Source organism: Vanessa atalanta, chromosome 9 (assembly GCF_905147765.1).
Source record: "Vanessa atalanta chromosome 9, ilVanAtal1.2, whole genome shotgun sequence".
Lineage (NCBI taxonomy): Eukaryota > Metazoa > Arthropoda > Insecta > Lepidoptera > Nymphalidae > Vanessa > Vanessa atalanta.
Window position 1 is genome coordinate 460,929 of NC_061879.1, and position 22,033 is coordinate 482,961.

Below are 22,033 nucleotides of genomic sequence, written 5' to 3' on the forward strand. Positions count from 1 at the left end.
CTAGACTTCAGTAACTAGATGAAATTTCAGACGAAAGGGTTACGTCCGTCAAGTTCGATGGCAAGTGATATTATCAGCGTTTCTCTCCCCTTTGATATTTAACTGAGCGTTGTTGCTCGTCCAAGTTTTTAGGGTTCGCTCGGTCCATTGTCATATCTTTCATAATAGATTTTTTATCGTTTTAGATTTAAATGATTGTGATGGCTCAGTGATTAGAGTATATTAACCTTAACTGAAGTTTTTATGGTTGAACCCCTGGCAAGCACCGATATATTTTGTGTGTAAGAAATATAGTTCTTGCTCATTGTTGGAGACAAACGTCATTATATGTGCGATGGACGAAATTGTCACATATATACAAGTAATATTTATCCAGCGATTCGCTTTATAAGAGCTTAGTGGAATAGAGTCCAAGCCATTAAATTTCTAAACCGTTATTTTTCATTTATTACTTTTTTTTTGCTGTGCCTTTATAAACCTACAGCATTTAAAATAAAATACTAGAAAAATTAAAGAGCATGCGACCCAGTAACGCGACAATAGGGAAATAATTTTTATAGACTTAAAACGTCGCATTAATAAATTTCTAAGTCAAAATTCAAGGAAATTCTACTTCGATAAAATAAAAAAATATATATTTAATAATTTCGATTTATCTGATTATTATTATTAGGTATTTATACACAATATATTTTTATTTGCACATACAGAACCTGTTAAATATTTTGTGATACGTACTTCACAAAATTATTTTGCTATGCATACTTTGAATTTTTAAATTCAAATTGCCCGTTCGGAACTTGTTGGATTTCCAAAAATGTTTTTGATGGAAATTTTGAGTTTTTTATAAATAAGGTTTAAAATATTTACAATAATCTCTTTTATGAAAGTACATTAAATTATACTTAAGGTTAATTGAATTTTTGATAGTAAAATTGTAAAAAGTGTAAGTGGTCTTTTTATAGGGCACTTATATTATAAACGCAAAAATAACTTTACTGCCTCTATGTCTGTAAGTCTTTACGTTATTACGGTAAAACCACGGAATCTATTGTAATGAAATTTGGCACGAAGCTTGGACCACAAGGACGGGTATAGGTTGCTTGAGGGGGTTATATTGGGGATAAGAGGTTGTATACAAATTCTCGAAGCATTTTCGTCACAAACTAAATACCATGTGGGTTAAGCTGCGGGTTCAGATCTATAAATATATTTGGCACTTTTGCACCAATGAGACAGAAGGTTCCTTCGCGGAGCATTTTTATCGAAAACGTCCAATCGAGAATTAAATTAATTAATGGAATCATCAAAGCACCACCATCAGGCTACCATCACGTGGTCCATTTGCCTACCAATATCATGGAAAAGTAACCAAACCTGCACCCGTAGTCATTGATATATATATCGCTGCCATTGAACAGTTCCGTCTTCAGAGTTCTTTCCATTTGCATTTAAAAGTAATTAGCATATAAATAGATTTATTAATGTTATGCCTCTTGTTGTTTGATTTACATCGAAGAGTTGGAAGTTTGCTTCGGAATCTGTTTAATATTAAGACTTCGAGTTTTGGAACAAGACTTTACCGGTTGAATATTCCTATTAATTTTATTCGAACTTACTTTTGTCTACTTTATTTTTGTTATCGTAACTTATAAATTAGAAAGTTTATTTGTTTTATTTTTGAATTAATCTTATTATATGAGATATAGATGCAAAAGTAACTCCGTGTGTGTGTGTGTCTGTGACTCTTTCAATAAACTGAATTTGATGAAATTTGTTATGTTTTGAGTAATCTTCAGACCTAAGGAAGGACATAGATTTTTATGCCTAACATCTGACGACGACGCAAGCTAAGCTACGGGCGACAACTAGTTTGATATAAAAGTCGTTTATGATGTGGAATAGAATATAGTCCAGGAGACATTTTTTAGGTATAAAATTTTGTAAGCAGATCCGAGTGTCTTGTGGGCAAATTAAGTGAATCTTGATCGAATACTTTTTCGTTTTTAATAAACTTTAAACACGTATTTCCTGTAATTTAATAATGATTCTAAATGATATTAAAGTGTAAAATTAACAATTAGCTACCTCAATATAAAAAGCATAATTTTTGGACATGTAGGTACTCGTAACTTGGTTGACAGTAAAATTTATTTTTCTGTATTCTGGTGTGGAATACGAGTGAGCCCTTGTGTTTACGGGCACAAGGAATAACTGAGTAATATTATTAGTTCTTGTTTTTGGCGGCGCAACAGCTATACATAAAATCATTCAAATTTCTAAATCCGCCATTGTTTATAGGCGGTGGTGACCACTTGTCATCAAATAGTCTTACAATATAAAAGTAAATTTATTATTAACTAATTAAAAACAGTATTAGTTTCCAACTCTAATTAACACTCGCTATTCTTTGTTGATTATAAAAGTTTGAGCTTTTGAAAAAACGTCGCTTTTGTTAAAAGGTGCGAAGCAGACGCGCTAAGTGTGAATTTGAAAAATATTGATTCAAAAGAAAATTTCCACTGTAACGTGACGCTCGACGCTCTCAAAGGCTCCGTTGATACCAATCGTACCGGCTGTGATTACTATGTAGTTAGCAGCTAAAACAAAATGTTTACAAATCTCAAATGCTTACAAAGTTTACATTCCAGGTACCAGGTCTCTTGTTGAAGAGAGGAACATTGAGGACCTCCACAATAGCGCTGACGTCAGAGGCTTCCCTTTGATGAATACACCTAAGCTTAGTACTCATACTTGAATACGAACCTTATTGCATTAGGTTAAGATTGAATTTTCTATATACCGTGTTTTATGACACTTTGATTATTAGTGGTGTCAACGATTGTTGAGATCAGTGTTTTTTTAATAAGGTTTAAGCTATTTTTAACTTAATTTATCTGGCATTTTTATATGTTTTCACATTGCATTGATATAAATAAACATAGTATTATATTTTGATTTTAATCAATAAGTGTTGGTAATACCTAAGATTAATGAGATAGAAATAGTAAGTCAACTCGAATTCTATAATAATATATTGAGGTTGTAAAGGATTGGTCTCAATTCAGAAAATTGTTTCACTAGGATAAATAAACACGAGGTTGGACGCGAGAGTCCAAATATTTCAAGACCAAATCTTTTTATCTAAATTACAAATCATATTTACAATGGAAAAACTTATTTGGACTTAGCACTGTGGTTAGGAATTTTTGAAATATATTTATTAAAAGAAAATTATTTGTACGTAAAATAATAATCTAAACGGTGTTTTACGATATCACTGATAAAAACAATTTATTTTAAATCACTGTAATTGTATTTACAAAACACAATTAATATATTTTTTTTTTTATAAAAACTTACTAGGCGTCATTATTTTAAAAACGATCTAACTATTCAGTACAGATTTTTCTACCAATGGGTAGAAATTGCTAATGATTAGGTTTTAAACACAAATTGTCTTTCGATACGAAACTCATCAGTTTATATTCAAAAGAAGTAAACGACTATGTTTTAACAATACGGTCATAAAAGTATATAAACATATATGTTTGTAAAACTTGTCTATATTTAAAGATAAGTTTGATATAATAACATATTCTACTTCATATATTTTATTCAAAGGAAGATATAATATTCGGAATGACGCTTTTGGATACAAGATTTTTTTCTCAATAACTGTATTTTTCCTATTTTGGTGAGCAATACGACGTCCTCCGTGGTCGAGTAGTGTGTACACCGGATTTCATGGATACGCCACTCCGAGGTCCCAGGTTCGATTTCCGAACGAGTCGATGTAGAAAAAGTTCATTGATTTTCTATGTTGTCTTGGGTATGGGTGTTTGTGGTACCGTCGTTACTTCTGATTTTCCATAACACAAGTGCTTTAGCTACTTACATTGGGATCAGAGTAATGTATGTGATGTTGTCCAATATTTACTATTTTATCATAAATTTAAATTTAAAACTGCTGAAAGGTAAACCATACGACGAGGAGAAATACTAGCTTTAAAATTTCCTACTCCAGTTTCAACATAGCCTATCGGAGTCCCTTCATCAATCAGCTGGAGTATACTGAACGATGTTTTTGTTTCAGCTCCGGCTTGACAATCGGCGCGATGAGCGAGGGGCCCAGGGGGAGCAGGCGCATCCCCACCCCTATGCCCCCACCCAAGGAGCAACCTAATCGGTACGTTCAAATAAACAATGACAAACCTGTGCAGTTTCGGACAGTCGATTCGATGTTTATAAAGAGACGTTGGAAGTTTATCTTTTGTCAAGAAAAGGGCGGAGTAATCTTTGATATGTATTTCTTTAATAAAAATAGGTCGTTAGTTATATTACAAGGTATGTTAATTAGCAAACAAGAAGAAACTCCGAGTGGCCTGCTAATTATTACCATATTAATACATATGTATTAATATACCTAATAATTATGATTATTAAAATATTTGACATAATTATTGTTAGATTGACAAATATGAAACTCCTACATAACCATTCATTAAGACCTCGTTGAAACAACAACGCATTTAAAACATTCGTTTATTTTATATTTTTATGAGACACGGACGATCGTTGAGCAAACGATACGCTTGAAATTTAATAGTATTGTATAAAAACTCATCCCTGATTCTGTCACACGTGCGGCGCGCGCAGACTTTGTATCTGTATATGGTCACGTTCATCAGTCCAAAGAGTTTAATTACTTTGAATTTCGTTTATCATATCAATAACCAATAATTTTACTGCATAAACGTATAAAATGTCGTTGTCAGTGATTTGTTTTTTTTTGTAGTTATCTTAGTCGATATTTAATATTTTTACTCAAAAAAATATGCTAAAAATATTGACCGTTTGCTTTTAACGGGCTTCTCATGAAGCAATTTTAATTTAATCGTTTTATAAAAGTCCATATTTCCAGTATATGTAACATTCCTGTTGACAAAACTGAGTCAATCATTTAAGTAATTCTTTAAAAACCAGCTTTTAGCATAATTTTGATTTGAATACAACCCATTTTTTTATTCCAAACTACTTTTTAAATGTAATATAATAAAAAAAGTAAATAAATAATTTAGAATTATGTATATTTTCGTATCATAATTCAATAAATAAAGAATGCATAGAAATCACTATTCGATTCACATTTTTAGCATCTTCAATATCGGGAATCGTAAAAACTTTGTTGATAGACTTTGCCCATTCTAACTTCGGAATTGCTTCACCAGTCTTTACATTTGGATTGCTATAAAGGCTTGGATCTTTATGGGAATTCAAACACTCAAACTTTTGTAACGAGATTAAAGTTTCAAATATAAACGGTCAAGGATTCGAAGGTACAATTGAGAACGTTTTATACCAGGTATTGTGAGATATTCGGTATTTTGTCCACTGGACGATTCATTTTTAAACTCGAGAATTGAAATGGCTCAGAACGATAAAAGTATAGACAGTGTCATCGTAAACAATTGCGACGAAGTGAGGACTCGTTTCAGACATTAGAAGATTTGCGTACGTGTGCTAGAGAATCATATCAGAGGATTTGTGCCACGACTCTCCAGTTTGAGATAATATAGTTTGTATTGAGTATACTGATTTATATAACAAGACAAGGGAGATTTAAAAAATATATATATATGAAAAAATACATTAACACTTTGATTTAAAACCTTGAGTTCTACAACTCAAGGCTTTGAGGGAACATAATTTTAATAATAAAACTAAATTTGATTCAGCCAAGCAACATCATTTATATATTAGGTACTTAATACATTAAAATATACTTTTAATTGTTCAAAAGTTTTTATTAAACTTTTCACCTTTTTAATCGTAGCAAAAGGTCTAGTATACGATGATAAACATCAATCGATTTCCCTTGAATTTATAGACAAGAAATGTTAATATATATAATGAACGTATTTATTAACATAATCCATTCGTACGAAAAAACTGAACAAAATAATTCAGTTACAAAAAATATTTTTACTATGTTTATGATACAATGAATGTTACTTTAGTAAATGCATGACAAATTTAAATTCAAATCGCACGAAAAAAGACCTGACATAAAAATAAAATTATTCATGCAAAATCTGATAGCTCCATAATTACTGGTAATGTATACGATGGCGCGTGTTTTCGTCTGACGTGACATGAATGAACGTCATCTGATTGGTTCATGATATTGAAAGGGAACTGATACAATGAGATCTGTAAAGTTCGCCTGATATATTAGGCTGGATAGGATTCGTGTTTATTGAAACATGATTTAGACTGATACACATCAATTTAATTGCAGACTTAACAGACTATTTCGTATATGATGGAGACTAATAATTACTATACGCATAAAGTTAAGGAACGTTTGTAAATGAAAGAATATAAAACAAAAAAGAGATGACTTATCACAGTGAAAATGAAACGATCTCCTCAATCCAAATATGAAAATTGACATTGTTAATACAATTGTTGAAAAAAGTTCCGCTTTGTTTTTAGCCAGTTCTTTTCAGGTGTTGTTTCTTTTCGAACCGGTCGTAGATTTTTTCTCTTGATTATATATGAATAACTTTAATGCATCTAAGTACCGTTACTTGCGTTTTTGAACCCTCTATCGAAAATTAATGACAAGATACTCGCATAGATGCTCTTTTTAAATAATGTTCTTCACAATTAGTGTTCAATTAGTCCTGTGATGGAATCCGAGTCTAAATCCAGACTTATTTTTTAAAGTATTAATTTAATAAATAATAAGATTTACTGGTAAAAAAGTCTAATTTAGCCCTTATTAACTTTGTATTTGCAGAAGACGAGAAATCGTATACGGAGTAGATCATACTTCTTCAGGTGGCCCAATATTATCGAAATAATTTATTGACATAAAACTGTTAATATAAGTAACTTCATATCACAAACAATTATTAGATCTTTGTTTATGACGCGGATCTATTGTACAATTTACTTGTGAATTACAACTAACATCTACTGAGTACGTTTCTCTTGACGTGACCTGAATGAGAATGTATTTGATTGGTTCAAGGTACCGTGGGGAATTATAAAATATCGGCAGGTGAGGCGCGATTTTTGGAATAATTGTTACGTGTAATGATATTTGACACGCAGATATAATTATTATTTAAATAGATTATCTAGTATTGTTGGGTTCCGTTTTGAATTGTGAGTGATCCAATGTAATCAAAAGCATAAGGGACATAACATTTTAATTCCCAAGGTTGGCGGTGCATTGGCGAAGGGAATGGTTATCTTTCTTGACACAGCGCTAATGTCTTTAAATGTTGGTGACCACTTACCATCGGGTGGTTTATTTGTCTATCTATTATATAAAAAAAAATATAACAAAATGTTGGCCTATGGTATATCAAATAGTTTTAAGTTAAATACAATACAGGTACACAAACAGAGTACTAGGCAAGTATGAAAAGCAAACAGTTTATGATAAAATATCCATATAATTGCACGTACACGAGTTAATTACACTAGTCGTAACTGATATCGATATAAAAACACTGTTAATATATGCGTACCTGTTTGCTTTTCGCAGCTTAAAGGCGGCAAGTATAATCCATAGCCGACATATTAAATAAACTCTTATAAGTGTCGGATAGAATTACACGATATTATATCGTACCGACAACAGAACGAAGCCTGATATATATTAGGTGTGTAGCATATTATTGTAATGTGTATTTGAAGACATTGAATCATTGATACGGGAAGTTTACGTCCAATTATTACATACATATAGTAGATATACTATATTAGCTTTCTAAATGTATATATGTTTTTTTTTTTTTATTAAGTCTATTATTTATATAGTATTTACGTTAAATCTTTATATTTTGAAAGATAAGTTTACTTTTTTTTCGGTAAAAATTTTTTTCAGTGCATAGGAAATGTATCGATTGAGATTAATTCATAACCGTAATTAAAATAATGAATATACAAAAATGTGATTAATTTTATCCTACCGATAATTACTAAGTATATTTTATGTTCCGGTTTGAAGGGTAAGGGACACTAAGTAACTACAGGCGCAGAACAACTCAGTTTCCAAGGTTTGTTGCGTATTGGCGATGTAAGGAATAGTTAACTCAAAGCACTATTGTATAGCGGTGGTGACCACTTACCGTTGGTGGGGGTGGTCCATTTCTCTGTTCGTAAAAAACGTCGGCATTTTAATGAAGAAAATGGTAATATTCTAACATTTTTAACCGATGTGGTACAGTGGGTACGTGGATCTTTATCGGAGATCGTGGCTACGAATTTAGACAAGCACTTTTCGTGCGCTTAATTTCGTTTTGTAATTGACATGTCAGTAACAAAATCTCTCTCGTTTATTTATTTTTTTATTGCCCAACAGTGGGACTGTTTCATGTAAATATACGTACTTTATTGAATAATATGCCAGCACATTTGTATCATCATTTTACAAGATAATATCATAGTCAAAATATCGTCTTGTAAGAGCGTCGAAATAATTGTAAAGCTACCACCGGTTCGGAAACTAGATTCTACCGAGAAGTAGATACCGGTGAGACACTCAATACACATTAATTTATATATCTTGCCTAGAAATAAACAAATACTAAATTCACGCTTTTTATCATTAATATAATCTTGTATTGAGTAATATGCTTTATTTGTAAATATTTTTTTGACATAATATTTAAACTTTTCAACAGACGAAGTTAAAAATAATCTTGGATTTTTATTATAGAAGCGAATACCGAATATTCTCTATTCAACCAATTAAATAACGCAGGTATTATGATATTGGATAGAGTTTCTGGGACGAAGTTATTGCTTTACATGCAATTTAGCACCAACACGTAAACAAGCCTGTCGTTAGCCGCCGCAACGATCGTATACAAAGCTATCTGCTTTGACATACACGAGATGACTAGCATTTATCTGCGGCTCCGCTTGCTCACTGCACCTACTTGAATTACCACTAATAATATTTACTTTTATTGTTAATAGTGAACAGTGAATTAGATAGTCATTTGTTGAGTATTTATTTATTTTAGTAGAATACAAGATCGATTTGCCAAATTCTCTTGGTAACACGCTCTACTGTTTACAGGTAGTTTCACTATGAAATATCATATTACACTATATGTATTAACGAAATTATAAACATTTGTCAATCAACACGTTACAGCCTGTAAATTTCCCACTGCTGAGCTGAGGCCTCCTCTCTCTTTGATGAGAAGGTTGGAAGCATATTCCACCACGCTACTCCAATGTGGGATATTTATCAATCACATATCTGTAAATTTTCAAAGTTGAAAGAAATATGATTTGGTAATAGCATTTATAAACTATTGTAAATGTAAAATAATGAACATCAATTAATAAAATCAATAAGATATGTATATTTATGAGTATTACATTTTATTGCCTTTACGGTATGCGGTTTATACGTGTGTATGTTTATGTGGTATGTGGCTAACTTATAAGGCAAATTCCGAAGTTCTAGCTTCAAACCCAGAGTCAACGAAATAAAAAAGTAATTGGGTCTTTTGATCCAAAATTTCTTAGAATAATTTTGAATGTTGTCAATTTTTAAAAACGGCGTACGTGACTGCCGACCCTGCCATTGGATTTCGAGCTTGAGGAAATAGAGAGTGAATTTGTGTGCAGTATATTATCTACATATACAAAATGAATGCATACATAGGTACGTATAATAAATAAATATAAATATTGGACAACATCACATACATTACTCTGATCCCAATGTAAGTAGCTAAAGCACTTGTGTTATGGAAATCAGAAGTAACGACGGTACCACAAACACCCAGACCCAAGACAACATAGAAAACTAATGAACTTTTTCTACATCGACTCGGCCGGTAATCGAACCCGGGACCTCGGAGTGGCGTATCCATGAAAACCGGTGTACACACTACTCGACCACGGAGGTCGTCAATGTACATGATATTAGTATGTTACGCTAAGCAGTTAGTTCGTCTTACTTGAGATTGGCCGCGCCGTGACCGAAATCGGATAGGAGAATATCAGTATGCCTGATTATGATCAGCTACAAAATTATCATTTTGTTTGCTTATGTGCCAATTATATAACAGGCACATAATCTTCTTCGCTCTTAAACTTTATAATAATAACAGTCATACAAATGAAATTAATTACAATCAAAACTTCTTCTAAATAATTATCAAATGAATTATAACACGAAGATGATTTATTGCAAGATATATAATAAACTAGTGGTCGCCCGCGTATTCGCTCGTATTTTGGGGGTTTTTCGTCAGGTATTCGGCATAAAAAAGAAGCACATGTCTTTCCTTGGAGATCAAGCTTGCTTCATATCAAATTTTATCAAATTCGGTTAAGCGTTTTGACCGTGAAAGAGCAAAGGACAGACAGGCAGAGTTAATTTCGTATTTATAATACTAGTTTAGTTGTAAAATGAGAGATTCCCACCCATCCTGCACAAAGCGAGCGAGTACAAATGTTTAATATATTACGTAATTAATGATATATCACTTGAACAAAAATATTATCAAAGTGTTATATCTGTGTGTGTGTGTCATGCTGAACACTACAATAAATAAATATTGATAACCTTTTCTCATTAAAGGTCTACACTTGTAAGTGGGTGGTCAACTTTTAGTATCTACATACTTAATAAATAGATCGTTTAATTATAATTATCATTTTATTTATAGACTAGCTGTGCCCGCGACTTGGTGCGCGTTTGAATTATCATTATTATTATTGAATTAACAAAAAAGTTATTGTTGTAGCCTAAGTTACTCTTTATTACATCAACTATCTGCCAATCAAAGTTCCGTCAAAATCGGTCGAGCCGTTCCAGAGATTAGCCGGAACAAACAGACCGACCGACAAAAAATCAAAAAAATGCATCAACACAGCGTTTTTATATGTAAAATATAATTGAAAAATATTGACATATTGATCGGATGAGGCGCAGGTTTCCATATATAGGTTCTGTTCCAATAGAAACAACTCAGACCTGAGAAGAACCGGCCAAAAGAAACTCGACTTTTTCTTGATAAATGAATTTTTGTAATAATAAATTATTTTATTAATAATTTGTTTATTAATCTGATAATTATTTTTGATGATTATATCCTACGTGCATTAAAATTGGCTATCGATATAAATAATTGTAGTTTGCTGTGGAAAACTGATTAGAAGATTATTTTGTCCAATACGCTACGCGTATAATGAACTTTGGTTAAAATTTTCATTAGATAAAATTAGATTCAAGATAATGTTTACAGTTTAACATGCATTTCATGAAATATTTTTTTCTGAAAATAAAAAGTTTTATTTTATTTGAAGATGCAATTAGTCAGTCAAAAGGCCGCCTAGTTATCCTATTAATCAGAGATCACATATACAGATATAATCGTTCTGTCCTGCCAGTCCAAATATAACAAATTTACGACATAACGAGCACTTATTAGTAAAACTTTGTAAGCCAAAGCATTTAACGCGAGTTTACATAAAACATGATCAAACAGATGCTCAGCCCATACGGGCAGTCGAAAGTAAATATTTTAATATGACGGTAATGCATTTAAAAAATTAATGCACCTCACATGAGTCTACTGAAGCCGTGCGTTTTCGATGACAGCATACAATAAACACACGCACGTGTGGTGACCAACGGGGTCTGAGTTACGGAATTCAGCGGGGATATAAAATTTGGTACATTTCGCATATTTGACTATGTAAAAATAACCTTTAGACGGTAAAATGATTCAAAGACTTTAATAACACCCTCTTGATATATATACTTCATTTTATATAATAGCGACCCGCCCCGTCTTCGCACGGGTTCGCAATGCTGATACAAAATATATTTAAAAAAAAATAATACTACAGAATGTTTTTATATACAATATTCGCCTTTTTGTCTTTATACAAAACAAACCATTATGTCCCTGCATTTTAAAACTGTAATATCCATTTTTTCTCGTAAAAATTAAGGAATAATAATGGTTAATTTGGGCTATCCATAAGAGATATCAAATGTATCATTATGGACTTTTTAAGGTATTCAATACATTATTTAGATCTATCTCGTAGTGTTCAGCCCACGTTTGCAATTTAAGCACAAAAAATGTGCTTATATACGACATCATATTAGAAACCTTTAAAATTATCAGTATTTCTCAACTATATAATGCATGTGCTATACATATAAACATTCCTCTTGAATCTATCAATAACATAAAACCGTAACAAAATCCGTTGCGTAGTTTTAAAGATCTAAGCATATATAGGGACAGACAGCGGAAAGCGACTTTGTTCTATACTATGTAATGATAGTGATTTTAGTTCTGTGTTATTTTTTTATTTTTTCACAAGTGAAAAAATGTAATATGATTTTAAATTAACGACTCTTCGTCGGGTATAGATCTATTGTTATGTGGTATACGGGTGCATATCTCATTATTAGATATGGACGTGACGTGCATAAATTCTTAAATCGCTTCATCTTTTGAGTTGTGCCGAGGATTAATGTAAAAAACGCCAACACGTTACGCGGCATCGCGCTTCTTATTAATAATGTGTGAACTCCCGAAATACATAAATTTTATTTTTTATTGACTACTTCTCTATTGGAAATATAAAATGTCTATTATATTTTTGAAACGAGCTTTTTTACACGCTGTATATGAATGAAATATTTAAGGTCAAATTTCAGCTACTTCTGGATTTTCGAATTAATTGTTATTTTGCCCACAAATTGGAACGATTTCAATATACGAATAAATATATGTGTATATTAATCAGAGGTTAAAAAATCTTTGAAGTTTTATGCATAAAGTTTTAAGTTAAGCGGTGATATTTTAAATTATCAGCTATTCTAATGACTTGAATTGGGACACATATCTTCTTGCGACTCTAACGTTTGGTAAAAAATCGTGCAATACTTGTGACTATTTTTGAAGCCTAAGTAAACTTTGTGTCGCTGTTTCAGTGAAATATATCTGGGACTTCGTCAGATTAAAATAAAAACGAGGAGTGCATGAAACCCAGTGGCGTAGCTATCGTAGGGCCAGGTGGTGCAGTGCACCGGGGCCCCGGAGCTCCGGGAGAAGGCCTTCTGAGCTCCGGGCCTCTAACCTAAACTTTAAAAAATACGGGTCAACCAACTCGCCAGCTCCTGATGCTAGAAAACCTCTACCCCGCTCATAAGATTTTTTATTCCAATCTAAAATTTTGAAGGGCAATATGAGTCAAAGAGGGGGTGAGGTCCCGATTATTTTCCAATGCACCGGGACCCTTGCCCACCTAGCTACACCAGTGATGAAACCCTGAACATATAACGACTGTATGAATTAAATAAGAGCAACTTATCTCAAACAATGTATATTGAAGTCTACCAAAAGACTGAATTATGGTCACAATTTATCTTAATAGCGAATATGCTTAATAGAGAAGGAAAACATCGTGAGAAAACGAGAGGAGAGAGATATGTTGGAAGAAAATTTGACACACGCATTTCAAGTCGCAAAGAAAAAAGCTAGTTATTTTTTAATTTATAATAGGTAGCGGGATTGGCAAATAAGCCATCTGATATTGAGGACATAACCGCTCGTAAACATTGGCGTTGTACGAAATATTAACCACTGTCCAATGTACCAATCTTGCTCAAAGCTTTACCAAAAAGTAAATGTGGGGGAATAGTACTTATCTTTAAAAGAATCTATTAGTTTTTAATACTTTTAATGAATTGTAATCATATATAAAATCAAATTAGAGTTGTAAATTTTCTTTTCTTTTCTTTTCTTTTATTCTCTTATTAGTTTCGTACTAACCACTACAGATTAAATAAAACTTGGTGTGACGAATGTTAACAATGGTATATATTTTAAGTTAGTAATGTTCTCAAATAAGTGACTATGTATTGTCTTGTTGAGAATAAAGATCTTTAAACCTAAACCTAAATTTTATTTTTGATACATATTAAATAATCGCGATACTTACATCAACCCACGTCGCTATATTTTTTATGTCCAAGTATTTTATAATTCAACTTTATACTCGCTACAATATTACCAAGACCACTTAGAATTTCAAAGACTTACCGCTCATCAAATGACCCTAGACTCGACTTCAGTGGAGTCTAAAGTATTGCCGGTCTTTTGAAACACGCTTTGGGGGGAAATCTGAGTGCCATCTCTGTGAGTTGGACAGGGATTTAGAAAAAATAGATTTGGCAACGCTTGCATTTTAAATAATAAAGTATAGTCTTTAAAAATAACGTTTTCGTTCTATTTTAGTCTGTCTCAACAAGAACGCACCCATTACAAAAATTAAATAATATAAGCTATCTTTTAATTATATATCAAGTAGAGTCAATAATTTAATTCCTTTTTTATCGTGCTTTGACTATTTTTAATTGTCTTTTGTTTCAACTACTTAAAATTAGATGAATATTTTTAAATTATATAGAATTAAGTATTCAACGAGCGAGTACATATAATAACATATAATCCTTACGCTATATTTGTATATAAAACAATTGTGTAGGTGCTGCATTGAAGTGTAAGTCACAGTCTTCATTTAAATATGTGGAAGTTTTGGTTGCTGACCGCGGTTTCGTCTTTGGGCTTAGTCGTCAGGTAATGGGTATAAAAAAGTAGCTTATTTCTACCTTGGAATTCAAGTTTGCTTCATACAAAATTTAACCAAATTCGGTTGAGAGGTTCGGTCGTGAAAGAGCAACAGACAAACAGATAGAGTTACTTTCGCAATTATAATGTTAGTATAGATTACATCTTATGTTTGCAAAGGAAAGTTCTAAATTTGGTAAAAAGAAAGTAAGGAAAATTAATCAGTTTACTGTATTAATGAAATAAATTCTACTTGAGTATCTGAGATCATGCCTAGAGGTATGTAGATGACAAAATGAAATGGCAAACTTAAAAAAACATATGAGAAATGCATGAGAATGATGATGATTTTTTTTAAATCATAGGTGGCAAACGGGCAGGAGGCCCATCTGATGGAAAGAGACTACCAGCGCGCTGTTGTGGATTTTCGGACATCTAGGTGGTGCATGTGAAACTTAGAATTTTGACGAGATATCCGAAGGTGAAATTTAGCAGCTCGGATGAATTCATATAATTCCTCAGAACATTCCTCGTGAAAAATTCGGTAGGAGATAAAATATTCGGCACCTACTTAAAAGTACATCGATTTGAAATACTTGCCATAGGAAAATAGCGTAGTACTTTTGGTCAAACTTAAACGGTCAATGGTTCAAATCCTGGCTAGCTCAAATTAATTTCGAGGTGCTTAATTTATGTTTTGATACATTTTCTCCTCGGCGCTGACGATAAATATTGTAAGCATATAAGTCAACTCCAAACTCCCTTGTAGAGAAAAGGATTTAACGTACAAATCCTGACAGAAATATATATAATTTGGTGGTGGTAGGACTTTGTGCAAACCCGTCTGGGTAGATACCACTCACTCATCAGACATTTTACTGCAAAACTTTACTTTTATTTTCATGTTCCGGTTTGAAAGGTGAATGAGCCAGTGTAACAGGCACACGGGACATTAAAATCTTAGCTCCCAAGTTTGGTGGCGCATTGGCTTTATAAGAAATGGTCAATATTTCTAAGAGCAATTTCCTTCCATTGTCTATGAGCGGAGATGCCCATTTACCAACAGGTAGCACATTTGCCCGTTCGCCTACTTATTGGAAAAAAGACAAAATGCACAGAGTATTTTGTTTTTTTGATAGAGAAAATAACCTTATATTAATATCACACAATGTCATTTCTAGTATGCAGTGCTGTCGCGTCTTACATTACCCATTGAAGCGATCATAAAAGAAGCTCTCTGGACAATGTCTTATATTATGGACATGAGATGTATAATGCATTATATCCTTTTGAAATATGCTATCAGACAAAAATAAAACAGAGGTACCCTCCATTATGTATAAGTATGTGTTCGTCGGAACTCATTGACTGCAATGTTTGTATAAATCTTGGGACAGTACTGTATTCTTTGTATATTATTTTATATTATTTGTAGTGAACTCATTACTACGAAATATATAATTATAAACTTGACAATTAACAAATTAATAAATAAATTAATCAACGCATAGTTAACTAGGTCAACCTGTGCTATAATAAAAGTATATCTGGTACTCATAATTTCATAGTTACACTAGCCGAACCTGCGCCTTTACCCGCGCGAAATTTATAAAACACAAAAATCCGTTCTAAGCTGATGTCTACGCTCTATTAGGAACCTACCTGGCTAAATTTCAAGTTTGTAGGTGTAATCGTTTCTGAGATTTCGTGATTGATCAGTGAGTGGTATTTCGCTTTTATATACATACATAGGTTGGTATTTAATATGAGACAATTTTCCATTTTTCCTTTAATTATCAATATTAATCTATAGGTATATATACCATAATAAATTTTACATGGCATACCGGATTGAAAATTGGTTATATCGTCAACAGAATTTTATTATTTGCTTGGCTCGTATCATAACTTAATTTTAATTTTCGACGTGTGAGCGTAAAATAAAATGAAAAAAAAAACAACTAGTAATTGATTACATCATCATATTATTGTGTTAAATCTGAATGAGCGAACAAACATGTAGACGTGACAAGCAAGTGATAACTATATAATAGTTACAGAATTAAATTTTACTAAACTGGACCTTATATATGGAGTTGCGTAGTTACCATAGGGGAAAGCGGTTCGGTGTACCTGAGGTAACGGGGCCCAAGGAACAAATTGACGGTTAGACGTATCTAGTTTTATTAATTACTGTATTAAAAGTGATGACACACAAAAAGTATATAAATTTAATAAATATTGAGAGAGCTCTTTTTTTTTTAAAGCAACGGGGCTGTATTTGCCTAGCTATTTAAAGATGTTAATTACTTAGTAGCATGTAAGAGATTGTGGTCGCTATTTTCAGATTAGTTGTCATCGTCAGGATGGCCGAGCGGTCTAAGGCGCTGCGTTCAGGTCGCAGTCCACTTCTGTGGGCGTGGGTTCGAATCCCACTTCTGACAAACTATTTTTACATACAGTTTTATATAGATCTTTTTAATACACACTATAACATAACTTTTTATTTGTAAATAAAACCGTAACCGTAACCGTTTTTATTTTTACCTGAAAAGTGTCCTTACATGTAAGTATAACTGCACGTTCCTCTAGGTTTTATATATATATATAACATACCACACAGTCGTAACTGATGTTTACAAAACCAAGCTATCACCACTGTATTTTTATTACACTTAATGTCTGTTTATAAATCTCTCTCATCTCGTGCTTGGCTGTAAAGGAACACATCGTGAGGAAACCTACATGTGTCTAGTTTCAATTGTGCCACATCTGTACCCATAACATCTTGCATTGGAGCAGAGTAGTGGAATAAGCTTCAAACCTACTCCTTAGAGGGAGAGGAGGCCTTGAACCAATAGTGGCTCATCTACAGGCTGTAGATATAAACCGCAGTGAACCAATACTTAATCCACTAGGCACAACATTTTAGCCTCCACGACTGGTGACGACAATGTAAGGCATGATTCGAAGAACTTCTCTTTTGTCTCCGGGTGGTGATGCCCACTGTATACTAGCTGACTCGTTTAAATATTTTAATAAAAAAATAAGAAAAACGTTCGCTATAAAAACAATTTTGATATAAAAAAGAACAAAATCATGATTGTCTTAAAAAAATTACAAGAATTCATAACCAATTAAAAGAGTTCAAAGTTTAACTGTCGGCGTGCCTTTAGATAAGTCATGAGTCAACCTTTGTTTATCGTGATTAAGAGATACAATCGTAATGTTCAGCTTCGTATCTAAATATTGCCTCATTAATAATATCATATCAATATATATCATATAGTGCCAAATAAAACTGTACAGAATGACTTCGAATGAATGAATGATATACTCTTTATAAACATATTATGATGATGTTGGTAACATCTTATATATTAATAGTGTAAGCCGATTTTTATCCCTGTGATTATGGGACGATAGCTGCGCGTAAAAATTCGGTTATGGTATCATTTTGAAGAGCTCCAGTCGTAGATGTGCAGAAAAATACAGAGAATTCTTGATTGCAATTTACTAAATTGTTACGATTTAACAACGAATTCATTTTCGACAGCGGAAAAAAGGTACTAGCCGGTTAGAGCGGTACTATGACTGTATAAGAAAAAAATGAAAAAGTTAAACAATATCAAAGGTTGTGGTAAGCAATTGTTATCGACAGATTCTAATTGAACTAATGTAAACTATTTGACATTTTATAAAGGTTTCATCATTTTGGCGCCAAATGTAGATGACTTGCAGCTTACAAAGAAATTTTAACAAACTGAATGGTAGTCACGTTACAAAACCTCTATTATGTTTTTTAAATTACCTACATGAAAACTAAGATGTCATACATTATTTCTATTCTAGCGTGGGAACGGCTATTATTTAGTTTAGTTTAGTGATTTAATTATTTATTACAATTAGTGAGTTTATGATTGAAAGCACTCCTTGGGAATGAAACGATCTCCGCCTGGCTACTACTTTTTATATTGAATATTTGTAAATAACAGAATTGACAAAAAAGAACCGCTTAGTTTCTGTCGCCGGTTTTTGTCAGGTCGGGTCGTTTTCTTTTCCAAACCGATGGTAGTGTTTCATTTGACTATCAATTAAGTAAGTGTAATGCTTCTATATTGACATATACATCGTGATATAAAAGTTTATATGACTTCTACGCTTCTATTAATTTTAGGCTTGTGAGGTGAGGTGGAGCTTGCGAATTATTTTGTACGCGATTGTACCGTTCCTTTTTCAAATAACCAATGACCGAAGTATAATCAGTTACAAGATCGTATACGGGATAAAGATTGTATGGTACATAAAATCTATTCCTAATGCTTGTTTCTGAATGTTTCCTATACATGTTGCTTTCTTTATTGCTTGTTTGTGTATTCCGCGTTGGAAGTTATCTGTGAATTCCTTAATTCCTTCGGGAAATACATTGAATTGCATACACAGAGTAATTACTGACTTTTGACATCATGATGGACGTTGTTGACAATTGTTTTAATTTTCTTAAACTTATGCATTTTGTTGTGAGTTGTTTTCATTTCTACTTAGAAATGAATAATTTATATATCTGTTTAAAGTCGTTCTTTAAAGTCGCACGTATTTGAAAAAAAAGATGCGTATTCTTATTAACTTTTTGAATTTTATTTCGATTTATTAGAAAATTAAGTTATGTAAAGGAACATCTAAAATGCTTAAGAGCGATTGTAAAACCTATCGCTTTGAATAACCCAACTCCGGAGCCAACTATTCTGTTTGGAATCACAGTTTTATTATTCACGCATGTTCCGAGCGGAATATTCAAAGAATTTCCCTTTGCACTTTGCAAACTCGTGACTTTGGAAAAGTTCCTTGTTTTTTTAGATAGACTGAGATTACTTTTTAATTAAATGATTAAAATGACTTCAAGGATCTACAAGCCGCCTCTAGAAATTATATAATTTAATGGGTTGGTTGGTATTTAATTAAGTTTATTACTAATTTACCTATTTCAGATATTCTCAGCATCTGAATTGATCCTTGGTCAATTGACGCTTGGGAATTCTCGTAATTCACTTCAATTATTCGGGGTTTTCAAACACATCTGATCTTAATTAATGTGGAGACCGTCTTATGTAATTAAGTTTCTAGCCGTCAGTTCTTGAAATGATGACCAAAGTCATACCTATTTACTGATCTGACAAAATAGCAAATGCTTATTTGTTAGTGATGGCGTCATCGAATGCGCTTGACCAATGACCATCGAGACTTAATCAAATTAGTTAATCTGACTTTGATTATCGTCAGGAACTCGAGTAGATATCATAATACATAATATAAAGTCTTGTACATAAATGCACTGCAGTGTAATTTTTGCTGCAACAAACGAATTATTGTCACGGCAATACAACGGTTCGACGTCCGGTGTTTCCCTTTGATCCGCCATGTGGTTCCGGCGTACGCACGTGCCAACGTTAAGATGGTCAGTTATTGCTTTTCTGAGTACGTCATATTCTTGCAGAGAATACGCGAAGGAATATGTTCAAACCAAAATAAACTTTATTGTATCTGTATATGTATGAAAATCGTTTAAATATATTTAACATTTTCGACAGCAAACGGTTATTCGATTTGTTATATTGTTGCATGGAAAAATATGCCCTAAAGCAGTGGCTTAAGATGTAGAATCGTAAATAAAAGGCGCCAGTTAATAATGTTCAGTTCAAGGGAAAATACGCTGAGCGCGTTAAGGTTTAAGTGTTGTTTTGGTGTGAAATTATAAAATGAATTTGTTATCCATTTAGAGCTTTCAAAGTATCAATGAGTCGTAGGTTATGAATGCGTCGACAAGACATATCTTTGTATTAAGAGGGAACATACAAATCAGGTATTTGTTTAAAATAGAAATTTTTAACCGCTGCTTCGGGGGAGATCTTGAATAATTTATTTCAAAAAGTAAGTCCTAGGTAAATATGTTGAAGGTCATGAAGTCTGATGATGACCAAGAGAAATTTAAACGCTGGAAGTGTGACAGTAATCTTCAGCAGTGCTGTGTACGTCTGTAATTGGTACATACATCAGATAAGTGTCAGTTTTAAATGTTTAGTGTTAAGTGTTTAATGTATGTACTGTTGATGTGCCATTCAAATAAAAATTAAAAAAATAAATAAATAAAAAATAAAATAAAAATAAGTGTAAGCGGTAGAATCACAATTCTGAATCTCTGAATGATAAATGATGAACTAAATATTGAAATTTATCAATTGAAATAATACTGGATTATTTATTAATCAAAAGTTAAACACTTGTTCTTAACAAGTGTCATGTAAATTCAAGATCAAAGTTGTGTATTTATGTTTTTTCTTTTCCCATTGGAATTTACTTACCAACGCTTGGACCACCTGAATACGATCACGCGGTTTAAAATTAACAGCGTCATATTCCTAAAGCTTATTAATAAAATAACAGTTGTGAACAATCAAAAGCTTTCGCGATCAAAAGAACAAAGATTGTTTGCGCGCCGCGATCACACTAATTCTCTGATTGTCTAACGTTCAAATCGACTTTAACGAGTCAAGTCAAGTCATTTGGATTATTACTTTTAATGGATACACATATACATACATAAAATACAATTATTTCCTAACCGAAATTCTAATTATGCCTTACTAATGACATTTTTTAAAATGACAATGATAGCTCAAGGATACTTAAAAATTATACTTGTGAGAAACATTATGATATTGGTACTGTAATTTTAAGTATTGGATAAAATGCAATTATTTTTAAATAACTCAATACGAATGCAGCTTTAACTTCGTACGTGGATTATTTAATCGATTTGTAAACATTGTTCATTTGCGAATCGACAACGTGTTTCCGATCATAAAATCGAAAATCAATAATCGGTTCTCGGTAATTCAAATTTTGTATAATCAGCGTTTTTCCTTTGATGGTGTTTTACAAATAAACCAAAGTATTGAAATACTTAATGCATGTAAAAAAATACGATTTTAATTATTATTATATACGACTTTAATTAATAAGGATATTGTTTTTTATTTGAAGACAGGATTGACTGATTTTACACTTTAGGTAGACGATGTTAAGTGTATTGAGTACCTCGTTGGTTAATTTGTTAGCTTAGAGGTTCTGGGTTCAGGGCAATGTAATATTACTTAGTTTTTCTGTTAAAACTCACAACATAAGCTGCAAGAGTATGGAAGTTAGAAATGTGTATTGCCGTGCCTCGGAGAACGCGTAAAGTCTTTGGTCCCGAAAATATATGATCTAATTTATTCATATTGCATCCAAAATAGATTTACTTCAAACAGTGTTCTCAGGTAGATATTTTTATTTGTTTCTGTTTACTCGTGTATAAAAGTGTCACTCATTATTCATAGACACTTGCAAGTTGCAGC

The 22,033-nt window shown here is 32.4% G+C and overlaps 1 long non-coding RNA gene and 1 other non-coding gene across 2 annotated transcripts in view; both read left to right on the top strand.

The window, feature by feature from the left end:
• The first annotated feature begins 4,158 nt into the window (after positions 1–4,158).
• The window catches only part of LOC125066618, a 77,768-nt gene continuing 59,893 nt past the window's right edge, over positions 4,159–22,033 (top strand). The window contains exon 1 of the long non-coding RNA XR_007119688.1: positions 4,159–4,189. This is a non-coding gene — a long non-coding RNA (uncharacterized LOC125066618). The remainder of the gene's footprint in view (positions 4,190–22,033) is intronic.
• On the top strand, positions 17,000–17,083 carry Trnal-cag. Its single transcript has one exon. It is a non-coding gene; the product is annotated as a tRNA-Leu (tRNA).